The sequence below is a fragment of the Chlorocebus sabaeus genome, chromosome X, assembly GCF_047675955.1.
Source record: "Chlorocebus sabaeus isolate Y175 chromosome X, mChlSab1.0.hap1, whole genome shotgun sequence".
NCBI lineage: Eukaryota > Metazoa > Chordata > Mammalia > Primates > Cercopithecidae > Chlorocebus > Chlorocebus sabaeus.
The window spans coordinates 87,732,125-87,745,284 of NC_132933.1; the positions used below are offsets into that span (position 1 = coordinate 87,732,125).

At 36.1% G+C, this 13,160-nt stretch overlaps 1 protein-coding gene across 13 annotated transcripts in view; it reads right to left on the reverse strand.

The window, feature by feature from the left end:
- The window catches only part of ZC3H12B (zinc finger CCCH-type containing 12B), a 423,636-nt gene that overhangs the window by 362,776 nt on the left and 47,700 nt on the right, over positions 1-13,160 (reverse strand). Inside the window, exon 3 of one of the 13 annotated variants that reach the window (XM_073013619.1) lies at positions 2,949-3,032. The exons of the other annotated variants lie outside the window; for them this stretch is intronic. The gene's annotated coding sequence lies outside the window, so the exon portion shown is untranslated. The remainder of the gene's footprint in view (positions 1-2,948; positions 3,033-13,160) is intronic. 13 annotated transcript variants of the gene reach the window in all.

The window sequence follows — 13,160 nt, forward strand, 5'->3', positions numbered from 1 at the left end:
TACAAAAGGTTTATTTAACAACCAAATAATCTTGACAGGCTAGAATAATAGGCTAAAAATAACAAAATGAAGCATAATAGGTATGTATTAGTTTTCTATGGCTGCTGAAACAAATCACCACAAACTTGGTGGTTTGAAACAACAAACACTTATTCTTCTACTGTTCTGGAAGTCAGAAACTGAAAATCAATTTCACTTGGTCAAAATCAATGTGTCAATAGGGCCACACTCTTTCCAGAGACTCTTGACTTTCCTGACTGCTAGAGCTGCATTCCTTGCATTCCTTTGCCCCTTCCTCCATCTTCAAAACCATCAGTATCACACCTTGTTTTAGTCACCACATTGCCTTCATCTTTGATCACACATCTCCTTCTGTCTCCCTCTTATAAGGACATGTATAACACCATTAGAGCTGTATTAGTCCATTCTTGCATTGCTATAAAGAAACACCTGAGAGTGGATAATTTATAAAGAAAATAGGTTTCATCGGCTCACAGTTGTGCAGGTTGTACAGGAAGCAGAGAGGCATCTGATTCTCAGAAAGTCTCAGAAAGCTTATAATCATAGTGTGAAATGGGAGAAGCCACTTCACATGGCAAAATCAGGAGCAAGAGACAGACGCAGGGAGATGCTATACACTTTTTAAACAACCAGATCTCATGAAAACTCACTAACGCAAAGACAGTAACAAAGGGGTAGTGCTAAAACATTCATAAAAAATCCGCTCCCATGATCCAATCACTTCCACCAGGCCCCACCTCCAATACTGGGAATTACAATTCAGTATGAGATATAGGTAGGGCTACATATCCAAATTATAACAGGGCCCACTCGGATTGTCTAAGGATAATCTCCCCATCTCAAGATCCTTTATTTAAAAGGGACACCTGCAGAGTCCCTTCTACTACATAAGGTAACATTCACAGGTTCCAGGGAGTAGGGCTGGATATCGTCCAGAGCCAACCACAAGGTATAAAAGTAAAGTCACCATCTAGGTTAAAAAATAAACTGTTTCAAAAAAAAAAAAAAAAAAAAAAAAACTGTTTCAAGTTCAGAGTAGGGAAGAACCCTAGATAAACAGCAGATTATTTAAAAACAAGATTAGTAGATGCAATCAATGTGATCATCAGTGTGACTTGATTACAAAAAAAAAAAATCCTACATGTATTTATCAAAAGAAGTAGAGGGTGCAGAGACAAGAGGCCTAGCTATATCACACTTAGAATATTATACAAGAGGCCTAGCTATATCACACTTAGAATATTATACAGCTATGTACCACACAACGTTTCAGTCAATGATGGACCCCATACACAAAGGTGGTCCCATAAAATTATAAGGGAGCTTAAAAATTCCTATCCCCTGGTGCCATCATAGCCACTGCAACATTGTAGCACAAGGCATTACTCACATGTTTCTGGTGATGCTGGTGTAAACAAACCTACTGTACTGCCATGCATATAAAAGTATATAGCACATACAATTACATATAGTATATACTTGATAATGATAATAAATGACTGTTACTAGTTTATGTATTTATTATATTATACTTTTTGTCACTGATTTATAGTATACCCCATCTACTTATTTTTAAAAGTTAACTGTAAAACAGCCTCAGGGAGGTCTTTCAGAAGGCATTCCAGAAGAAGGCATTGTTATCATAGGAGACGACAGCTCCATGTGTATTGTTGTCCCTGAAAACCTTCCAGTGGGAAAAGATGTAGAGGGTGAAGACAGTGAAACTGATTATCTTGACCTTGAATAGGCCTAGGCTAATGTACGTGTTTGTGTCTTAGCTTTTACAAAAAAAGTTTAAAAAGTAAAATATAAATAATTTTTAAAAGCTTATATAATAAGAATATAAAAAGTAAATATTTTGTATAGCTGTATATGTGTTTTTATTTCAAGTTAAGTGTTATTACAAAACAGTCAAAAAGGTTAAGAAAATTAAAAGTTTATGAAGTAAAAATGTTATACTAAGCTAAAATTAATTCTTATTGAAGAAAAATATTTTTAATACATTTAGTATAGCTTACGTGTACAGTGTTTTATAAAACTTACAGTAGTGTACAGTAATGTTTCAGGCCTTCACATTCATTCACCACTAACTCACTGACTCACCTAGAGCCACTTCTAGTTCTGCAAGCTCCACTCATGGTAGGTATCCTATAGAGAAGTACCATTTTAAATGTTTTATACTATACTTTTATTGTCCCTTTTCTATGTTTAGATACACAAATACCATTGTATTACAATTGCCTGTAGTATTCAGAACAGTAACATGCTGTACAGGTTTGTAGCCTAGGAGCAATAGGCTATCCCATATAGCCTAGGTGTGTAGTAGGCTATACCATCTAGGTTTGTGTAAGTACGTTCTATGATGCTCACACAATGACAAAATTGCCTAATAATGCATTTCTTAGAATATATTCCCAACATTAAGTAACACAAGACAGTAGTTTGTTACCACAATTTAAAAAAAAACAATGAAAAACTGATGCATTTCTAGGGGGAAATAACTATGATCATGAAAGAACTAAAAAGTTAGATCCATAAAAATAACTAATATTTATGGTAAATATGCCAGGCACTGTTCTAAATATATTACTTATATTAGCTAATTTAATTATTTCAATAACTCTATGATGTAGATACTATGTGTTAATTGTCCCTATTTTCCAGAAGAACCAAGGCACAAATTAAGTAACTTGCTCAGAATCACATACAATAGTAAACTTCAAGGCCAGGTTCAAACCCAGGTAATCCAGCTCTAGAGTCCACAACTTAGCTATATTGCTTTATTAACATAGCAGGAAATGGAAGAGCAATTTCAGAAGGTGAAAAAAAAATCCTTAAATAACTGAAGAATTATCAGGTAGAAGAGGAATTAGAATTAGTCTGTGTCATTATAGAAAGCAAGACCAAGACTAAGGGCTGAAAATTACCAATTTGAAGGAGTTCAACAGGTCATTCTGAATCTGCTTTGTCAGGTTATGTGTCTCCCATTAATAGAAATGATTAAGCAGAAGCTGAAAAAGAACACATGTTAAGTATCCTATAGAGAAGTACCATTTTTAACCTTTTATGCAGTATTTTTATCATCCATGGAGCTTGCAGGACTAGAAGTTGCTCTGGGTGACTCAATGAGTGAGTGGCGAGTGAATGTAAGGGCATCCATCCACTGCTGAAAATGTTCTAGTATCTAGATAGAGTTGAGTACAAATCACTGCTAGCACTAAAGAAAACCCCACTATTGCAACCATGGTGGAAAGTAGGTCTGGGTAGTTTGCAGAAGTCCCCCCAGAGGAACTCTTACTACCACCCAAAAAAGCAGTCTTATCATCCTTTTGAGAGTCACTATCATAGATGATTTTTAAAGAGAGATTACAAGATTCAGCAGTAACTTGAAAGATTTTATGAATGTTAATTTTATCCAGCAGGCTGGGAATCTTACACAGGCTAATGTAAACATTATCACCGTCACCATCTCAACGATATATCTGGAGGCCACAGATTACATTAAGGCAATAGTCTCCAAATAGTTTTAAACATGACCCATAATAGCCAATACATTTTACATCATTACTAAGTGCAAAATTACTAAATAGTACTTCTCCTTACTATGTACCAATGCACTCTGATATTTTCTATTCCTATTTCAACTTTTAAAAATTACTGACCATAACACATGAAATTGATTTCATGACTCCAACCAATGGGTTTCAACTCACAGTATGAAATATTTTGAGCTAAGAGTAGTATTTACCTGTTGCCCCAAGTATTTCTGAAGTTTTCTACTGACACAAACAATAGTTTTCTGTACTCTCAGTTCCTTTATTGACCTTCAACTAATCTTCCTCCACCTTAGCTTAGCTACCCTGTCCTAGGTCAGATCCTAGACCTTTATCTGTAATGATATCACTTCCAAAGTCTCATTTTCATGCATACTACTTTCTATCACCCTTTTCTTTACTGGCTTTCTAGAATAGGAGCACTCCTAAAATTCTTTGATTGCACATCTATTCCGTTCATCTTGTCACCTTTGACTCTCGATCGCCCCTATGTCCTCTCATGTCTTTATTCAGTATAGATTCTAAAATCCATCACCTTAATTATCTCTTGTACATATCTTCAACTCCCTTGCCAGTCTCTGGCTTTGTCATACTGCCTTGGCAAACTGCCAACTTTAGTCAAATTCAATTAATCCTTCTCCTTTTTCAAACAATTCAGTACTAAAGCCATTAGGTAGAATAAAGCAAAAGCAAGAAAGATGTCCACAGTAGGGGGTGTGCCTGTGTTAGCTTAGCATAGGGTGTCAGTGCCCTAACAGGATGAGGAGGGCATTCACCTAGAGGGCATCCTGGTATGCCAGAGCCCAAGGGAGGTGAGAAGGGCATTGATGATGAGGGGAACGCACCTATTGTGGGTGTCGGAGCTAAATGTAATGATGAAGGCATCCATTAGATTCAGAGAGCAGACCTAAAAAGAAGACTCAGAGACTGGGTGTGTTAGAGAGGGTGCCCACTTACAGGGACAGCCAGTGCATCAGAACCCCAGCAGGATAAGGCAGGTATCCATGCTCAGGGTGCTCTAGCTTGGGATATTAGAGCCCAAGCAGAGTAAGGTGGGTATCCATGTTGGAGGCCAGCCCAGCATTGGGTATCAGAGCTGAAACAAGCTTAGGACCCTATCCTTGTGGAGGCGAAGCCTGGCATGAGTTATCAGAGTCAAAGAATGAAGAATGTCTTAGTCTGTTTGGGCTGCTATAACAAAATACCATAAATTGGGTAGCTTATAAACAACATAAATTTATTTCTCACAGTTCTGGAGACAGGAAAGTTCAAGATCGAGGCACCCACAAATTCAGTGCCTGATGATGGCCACTTCCTGGCTCACAGACAACCTTCTTTTCTCGGTAACCTCATATAGCTGAAGGAGCAAAGAAGTTATCTTGGATCTTTTATAATAACATTCGTGAAAACTCTGCGCTTATAACCTAATAACCTCCTAAAGGCCCCAACTCCTAACAGCCTTACATCAGTAATTAGGTATCAACATATGGATTTCAGTGGGGGGCACAAACATTCAGACCACAGCAGTGAAAATGGTAACTGTGTGGAAAGGGTGTGCTGGAATGAGAGGTCAATTCCTGAACAAGATAAGGAGATTATCTGCATCCTGGTGGAAATGAAAGATTGGTTACAAGGAAATTTCTCAAACAAGTAAATATATTAAGGAAAATAGAAGTCAGGTTTCTTATTGTTACAAAGAAAAAGAGAAAACAAGAACAAACCCTGTGATACAGGACTGGCTTTAGAATTCATGGTTTTTAATATTTATAGATAAAAATAAATACAGATGTAAATACAGTGTGTGTAATCTTCAAAAGAGCCAAGGTCATAGAAGGCAAAGAAAGAATAGGAAACTGTCCCAACTGAAGGATACTAAAAAGACATGACAGATAAATGTAACACATGATTTTGAAGTGATCTATGTTCCAAAAAAAAAAAAATTATTAACACAATTGGTAGAATGTGAATTAAATCTGAGGATTAGAATGTTATCTAATATCTAATATCTGATATCATTGTTACTTTGCTGCATGCTCTGTGATCATGTTGGAGAATGTCCTTGCTTGTGGGAAATATGTATTAAAATATTCAAGAGTGATAATGAATCAGGTCAGCAACTGACTCTCAAATGGTAGTTTTAAAAAGTTCTTTGTACTAGATGTCCAACGTTTCCCTAAATATGTGATTCTTTCAAAATCTTTTTTTTTTTTTTTTGAGACAGGGTATAGCCCACACTGAAGTGCAATGGCACAATCATAGCTCACTATAACCTCGAACACCTGTGCTCAAGTGATCCTCCCACCTTATACTTCTGAGTAGCTGGGACTACAAGTGCTTCAAACCAGGCCTGGCTAATTTTTTATTTTTTGTATAGATGGGGTCTCACCATGTTGCCCAGGCTGGTCTTCAACCCCTGGCCTCAAGTAATCCTTCAATCTCAGCCACACAAACTGGGGTGTGAGCCACTACACCCAGCCTCTGAATCTTAAGAACAAAAACAAAATACCACAAAACCATGTTGATTTGGTTTCACATTTTTGATTTTTTTTATTTTTAATTTTTGTGAGTACATAGTAGGTGTATATGTTTATGGGGTAAATGAGATGTTTTGAAACAGGCATGCAATGTCAAGTAATCACATCAAAGAGAATAGGGCATCCATCTCCTCAAGTATTTATTATTTGTGTTACAAACAGTACAATTATACTCTTTTAGTTATTTTTAAATTTACACTTATTATTCACTACAATCACCCTGTTGTGCTAATAAATAGTAGGTCTTATTCATTCTTTCTAACTATTTTTTTGTATCCATCACTTATCTCTACCTTCTCACTTCCATCCTCTCACTACCTCTGTCAGCCTCTGGTAACCATCCTTCAACTATGTCCATGAGTTCAATTGTTTTAATTTTTGGATTCCACAAACAAGTGAGAACATGTGATGTTTGTCATTCTGTGATTGGCTTATTTCATGTAACATAATGATCTCTAGTTCCATCTACCTTGTTGCAAATAAGAGGATATCATTATTTTTATGGCTGAATAATACTCTGTTGTGTATAAGTGCCAGTTGTCTTTATCCCTTCATCTGTTGATGGACACTTAGGTTGCTTCCAACTGTTAGTTATTGTGAAAAGTGCTGCAAGAAACATGAGAGTGCAACTATCACTTAAATATACAAACTTCTATTCTTTGGGTATATACCCAGCAATGGGGCTGCTGGATCATATGGTAGCTCAATTTTCAGTTTTGTGAGGAACATCCAAACTATTCTGCATAGTGGTTGTAATAAGTTACACCACCAACAGTGTACAAGGGTTCCCTTTTCTTCATATCCTCACGACCATTAGTTATTCTCTGTCATTTAAATATAAGCCATCTTAACTGGGGTGAGATGGTATCTCATTGCAGTTTTTATTTGTATTTCTCTGATGACCAATGATGTTGAGCACCTTCTCATATACCTGTTTGCCATTTGTATGTCTTCTTTTAAGAAATGCCTATTAAAATATTTTGCCCATTTTTGATCAGATTATTATTTTTCCTATAGAGTTGTTAGAGCTCCTTATATATTCTGCTTATTAATCTCTTGTCAGATTCATAATTTGCAAATATTTTCTCTCATCCTGTGGATTGTCTCTTCACTTTATTGGTTGTACCCTTTGCAGTGCAGAAGCTTTTTAACTTGATGTGATCCCATATGTTCATTTTCACTTTGGCTACCTGTGCTTGTGGGGTACTGCTCAAAAAATCTTTGCCCAGATCATTTTCCTGCAGATTTTCTCCAATGTTTTCTTGTAATAATTTCATATTTTGAGGTCTTAGATTTAAGTCTTTCATCCATTTCAATTTGATTTTTGTATACGGCAAGAGTAGGGGTCTAGTTTCATTCTTCTGCATATGGATATCCAGTTTTCCCAGCACCATTAATGGAAGAGACTGGCTTTTCCCCAGTGTATGTTCTTAGCATCTTTGTTGAAAATGAGTTCAGTGTAAGACTGTGGATTTAATTCTGGGTTCTCTATTCTGTTCTACTGGTCTGTGTATCTGTTTTTATTCCAGTACCACAGTGTTTTGGTTACTATGGTTCTGTAGTATAATATAATTTGAAGTCAAGTAATGTGATTCCTTTAGTTTTCTGCTTTTTGCTTAGATTAGCTTTGCATATTCTTGGTCTTTTTTCATGCCACATAAAGTTTAGGATTTTTTTTCTATTTATGTGAAGAATGTCGTTGGTATTTTGATAGGGATTGCATTGAATCTGTAGAGTACTGGGAGTGGTGTAGACATTTTAACAATATTGACTCTTCCAATCCATGAGCATGGAATATTTTTTCCATATTTTGGTGTCCTCTTCAATTTCTTTCATCAGTGTTTTATAGTTTTCATTATAGCAATCTTTCACTTCTTTGGTTAATTTGAGGTGTTTAATTTTATGTGTGGCTATTGTAAATGGGATTACTCTTTCAATTTCTTTTTCAGATTGTTCATCGCCGGCATATAGAAATGCTACTGAATGTTGTTATGTCGATTTTGTATCCTGAAACTTTACTGAATTTTTCATCATTTCTAGTAGATTTCTTGTGGAATTTTAAGGTTTTTCTAAACATAAGATCATATCATCTGCAAACAAGGATAATTTGATTTCTTCCATTCCTATGTAGATGCCCTTTATATCTTTCTCTTGTCTCATTGCTCCAGCTAGGAATTCCAGTAATATGCTGAATAACAGTGGTGACAGTGGGCATCCTTGTTGTGTTCCAGAATCTAGAGGAAAAGCTTTCAGTTTTTCCCCATTTAGTATGAAACCAGCTGTGGGTCTGTCATATATGGCTTTCATTATCTTGAGATAAGTTCCTTCTATCCCCTGTTCTTTTGCAGGTTTCCATCATGAAGTGATGTTGAATTTTATCACATGATTTTTCTGCATCAATCGAAATGACCATATGTTTTTTTATCCTTCATTCTGTTGATATGATGTACATCACTGATTGATATGTGTATTTTGAACTATTCTTACATCCCAGAGATAAACCCAATTTGGTCATGATGAATGATCTTTCTAATATATTGTTGAATTCAGTTTGTTAGAGTTTGTTGAAGATTTTTGCACCAACACTCATCAACAATATTGACCTCTAGTTTTCTTTTTTTTTTTTTTTTTGATATGTCTTTACCGGGTTTTGTTAGGGTAATACTGACCTCATAGAATGATTGTGGAAGTCCCCCCACTTCCTCCAATTTTTGGAATAGTTTGAGTAGGATTGCTTTTCATTCTTTAAAGGTTGGGTAGAATTCATCAGTGAAGTCATCAGGCCCCAGGCTTTTCTTTATCAGTAGACTTGTTATTACAGCTTTGATCTCATTACTTGTTATTGATCTGTTCAGGTTTTGGATATCTTTCTTGTTCAAGCTGGATAAGTTGTATGTGCCTAGGAAACTGTCCATTTCTCATAAATTTTCCATTTTACTAACATATATAGCTCATCATAGCCACTAATGATCCTCTGAATTTCTGCAGTATCAGTTGTAATGTATCCTTTTTCACTTCTAACTTTATTAGTATCTTCTCTCCTTTTTCTTAGTTTGGCTAAAAGTTTGTAAAGTTTGCTTAACTTTTCAAAAAAGTAACTTTTTCTTTCCTAGGTCTTTTGTATTGTTTTCTTCATTTCAATTTGATTTATTTCTACTCTGATCTTTATTGTCAATTTTATTTTACTAATTTTGGGTTTGGTTTGTACTTGCTTTTCTAGTCCTTTAAGATGAATCACTAGATTATTTATTCCAAAGGTTTCCTCCTTTTTGATGCAGACACTTATAGATATATACTACCCATTAGGACTGCTTTTGCAGTATCACATAGGTTTTGGTATGTTGTCTTTCCATTTTCATTTGTTTTAAGACATTTTTCAATTTCTTTCTTAATTTCTTCATTGACCACTGGTCATTCAGGAGCACACTGTTTAATTTCTGTGTAATTTGTATAGTTTCCAAAATTCCTCTTCTTATTGATTACTAGTTTTATTCCATTGCGGTTAGAGAAGATGTTTGATAATATTTCAATTTTTTGAGACTTGTTTTGTGACCTTACTTATGGTCTATCCTTGAGAATGATCCATGTGCTGAGAAAAAGAATGTGTATTCTGCAGCCATTGGATGACATGCTCTATAAATATCTATTAGATCCATCTGGCCTACAGTTTAGATTAAGTCTGATTATTTTTCTTGGTTTTCTGTCTGGAAAATCTGTCCAATGCTGAAATTGGGGTGTTGAAGTCTCTAGCTATTATTGTATTGAGGTCTCTCTCTCTCTTTAGCATCAATAACATTTTCTTTATAAACCCGAATGCTCCAGTGTTGGGTGCATATACACTTTAAATTGTTACATCATCTTGTAGAATTGACCCCTTTATCATTTTATAGTGATCTGTGTTTCTTCTTATAGTTTTTGTCTTCAAATCTATTTTGTCTGATGTAAGTATAGCTATTCGAACTCTTTTTATGTTTCCATTGGCATTGAATATCTTTTTCCATCCCTTCATTTTCGCACTATGTGTGTCTTTACAGGTAATGTGTGTTTCATGTAGGAAACTGATCAATGGATCTTCTTTATTCATCTAATCAGTCTCTCTACATCTTTTGATTCAGTTTAGTCCATTTATATTTGATGTTATTATTGATAAATAAGAACTTACTCATGCCAGTTTGATATTTGTTTTCTGTTTGTTCTGTGATCTTCCCTTTCTTCTTCCTTTTCTTGCTGCCTTTTTAAAAAATTTTTATTATTTTTATTATACTTTAAGTTCTAGGGTACATGTGCATAATGTTCAGGTTTGTTACATATGTATACTTATGCCATGTTGGTGTGCTGCACCCATCAACTCGTCAGCACCAATCAACTCGTCATTTACCTCAGGTATAACTCCCAATGCAATCCCTCCCCCCTCCCCACTCCCCGTGATAGGCCCCAGTGTGTGATGTTCCCCTTCCCGAGTCCAAGTGATCTCATTGTTCAGTTCCCACCTATGAGTGAGAACATGCGGTGTTTGGTTTTCTGTTCTTGTGATAGTTTGCTAAGAATGATGGTTTCCAGCTGCATCCATGTCCCTACAAAGGACAGAAACTCATCCTTTTTTATGGTTGCATAGTATTCCATGGTGTATATGTGCCACATTTTCTTAATCCAGTCTGTCACTGATGGACATTTGGGTTGATTCCAAGGCTTTGCTATTGTGAATAGTGCCGCAATAAACATACGTGTGCATGTGTCTTTATAGCAGCATGATTTATAATCCTTTGGGTATATACACAGCAAAGGGATGGCTGGGTCATATGGTACTTCTAGTTCTAGATCCTTGAGGAATCGTCATACTGTTTTCCATAATAGTTGAACTAGTTTACAATCCCACCAACAGTGTAAAAGTGTTCCTATTTCTCCACATCCTCTCCAGCACCTGTTGTTTCCTGACTTTTTAATGATTGCCATTCTAACTGGTGTGAGATGGTATCTCATTGTGGTTTTGATTTGCACTTCTCTGATGGCCAGTGATGATGAGCATTTTTTCATGTGTCTGTTGGCTGTAAGAATGTCTTCTTTTGAGAAATGTCTGTTCATATCCTTTGCCCACTTTTTGATGGGGTTGTTTGTTTTTTTCTTGTAAATTTGTTTGAGTTCTTGTAGGTTCTGGATATTAGCACTTTGTCAGATGAGTTGATTGCAAAAATTTTCTCCCATTCTGTAGGTTGCCTGTTCACTCTGATGGTAGTTTCTTTTGCTGTGCAGAAGCTCTTTAGTTTAATGAGATCCCATTTGTCAATTTTGGCTTTTGCTGCCGTTGCTTTTGGTGTTTTAGACATGAAGTCCTTGCTAATGCCCATGTCCTGAATGGTACTACCTAGGTTTTCCTCTAGGATTTTTATGGTATTAGGTCTAACATTTAAGTCTCTAATCCATCTTGAATTAATTTTCGTATAAGGAGTAAGGAAAGGATCCAGTTTCAGCTTTCTACATATGGCTAGACAATTTTCCCAGCACCATTTATTAAATAGGGAATCCTTTCCCCATTTCTTGTTTTTCTCAGGTTTGTCAAAGATCAGATGGCTGTAGATGTGTGGTATTATTTCTGAGGACTCCGATTTGTTCCATTGGTCTATATCTCTGTTTTGGTACCAGTACCATGCTGTTTTGGTTACTGTAGCCTTGTAGTATAGTTTGAAGTCAGGTAGTGTGATGCCTCCAGCTTTGTTCTTTTGACTTAGGATTGTCTTGGAGATCCGGGCTCCTTTTTGGTTCCATATGAACTTTAAAGCAGTTTTTTCCAATTCTGTGAAGAAACTCATTGGTAGCTTGATGGGGATGGCATTGAATCTATAAATAACCTTGGGCAGTATGGCCATTTTCACGATATTGATTCTTCCTATCCATGAGTATGGTATGTTCTTCCATTTGTTTGTGTCCTTTTTTTTTTTCACTGAGCAGTGATTTGTAGTTCTCCTTGAAGAGGTCCTTTACATCCCTTGTAAGTTGGATTCCTAGTATTTTATTCTCTTTGAAGCAATTGTGAATGGAAGTTCATTCATGATTTGGTTCTCTGTTTGTCTGTTACTGGTGTATAAGAATGCTTGTGATTTTTGCACATTAATTTTGTATCCTGAGACTTTGCTGAAGTTGCTTATCAGCTTCAGGAGATTTTGGGCTGAGACAATGGGGTTTTCTAAATATACAATCATGTCATCTGCAAACAGGGACAATTTGACTTCTTCTTTTCCTAACTGAATACCCTTGATTTCTTTCTCTTGCCTAATTGCCCTAGCCAGAACTTTCAACACTATGTTGAATAGGAGTGGTGAGAGAGGGCATCCCTGTCTTGTGCCAGTTTTCAAAGAGAATTTTTCCAGTTTTTGCCCATTCAGTATGATATTGGCTGTGGGTTTGTCATAAATAGCTCTGATTATTTTGAGGTAGTTTCCATCAATACCAAATTTATTGAGAGTTTTTAGCATGAAGGGCTATTGAATTTTTTCAAAAGCCTTTTCTGCATCTATTGAGATAATCATGTGGTTGTTCTCTTTGGTTCTGTTTATGTGTTGGATTACGTTTATTGATTTGTGAATGTTGAACCAGCCTTGCATCCCAGGGATGAAGCCCACTTGATCATGGTGGATAAGCTTTTAAATGTGCTGCTGAATCCGGTTTGCTAGTATTTTATTGAGGATTTTTGCATCGATGTTCATCAGGGATATTGGTCTAAAATTCTCTTTTTTTGTTGTGACTCTGCCAGGCTTTGGTATCAGGATGATGTTGGCCTCATAAAACGAGTTAGGGAGGATTCCCTCTTTTTCTATTGATTGGAATAGTTTCAGAAGGAATGGTACCAGCTCCTCCTTGTACCTCTGGTAGAATTCAGCTGTGAATCCATCTGGTCCTGGACTTTTTTTGATTGGTAGGCTATTAATTATTGCCTCAATTTCAGAGCCTACTATTGGTCTATTCAGGGATACAACTTCTTCCTGGTTTAGTCTTAGAAGAGTGTACGTGTCCAGAAAATTTTCCATTTCTTCTAGATTTTCTAGTTTATTTGCGT